This window comes from Nanorana parkeri, unplaced genomic scaffold (genome assembly GCF_000935625.1).
Source record: "Nanorana parkeri isolate BGI_ZX_2015 unplaced genomic scaffold, ASM93562v1 scaffold465, whole genome shotgun sequence".
Taxonomy (NCBI): Eukaryota; Metazoa; Chordata; class Amphibia; order Anura; family Dicroglossidae; genus Nanorana; species Nanorana parkeri.
Window position 1 is genome coordinate 29,141 of NW_017306733.1, and position 686 is coordinate 29,826.

Below are 686 nucleotides of genomic sequence, written 5' to 3' on the forward strand. Positions count from 1 at the left end.
TGCAGAGGTCAGAGCTCCAACCAGGCTCTACTGCAGTGCACATGTGCTGACAGAAGGAGAGGGCAGAGTGATAACCGTGCTGCTACCACACCATCCAATCAGCAAGCTGGGGGGGCGTGCCTTTAACCAAGCTGTGCTGCATAACTGTAATAGTGGTCCAGGGGTGCAGCTGAGAAGGGTACCCGGATCACAATACCGGCTAGACCAGGGGCTAGGCAACCTCGCCTCTCCAGCTGTGCTGAAACTACACATCCCATAAGGCATTGCAAGCCGCAGGCGTGACTCCCAGAGGCAGAAGCATGATGGGATTTGTAGTTTCAGCACAGCTGGAGAGCCGAGGCTGCCTACCCCTGGCGCTGCCGCTAGACAGAGGCGGAAATCCTCTGGCAGGCCCAGAGCCCCATGCTGAACATTTCAATTGTGTGTTCGGCCTCCTGCCCGGAGTTCGGCTTCACTGACACACCACAACAACAGATTGTTATGCGACACAATGTAACAAACAAAGTAACAAATTCTACAAATAAACAAATAACGATTCTAGAAGAAGAAGAAGTTGGACCGTTCCCGATAAGTAAACAATGAAGCAGATTTCGGAACGGCAACGCCGCGCGACCGGCTCGCATGTCAGAGCGCTAAAATGCAAAGTCCGCTTATGTGGCTGCCCCGCCCCCTCTCTTTGCCCCGCC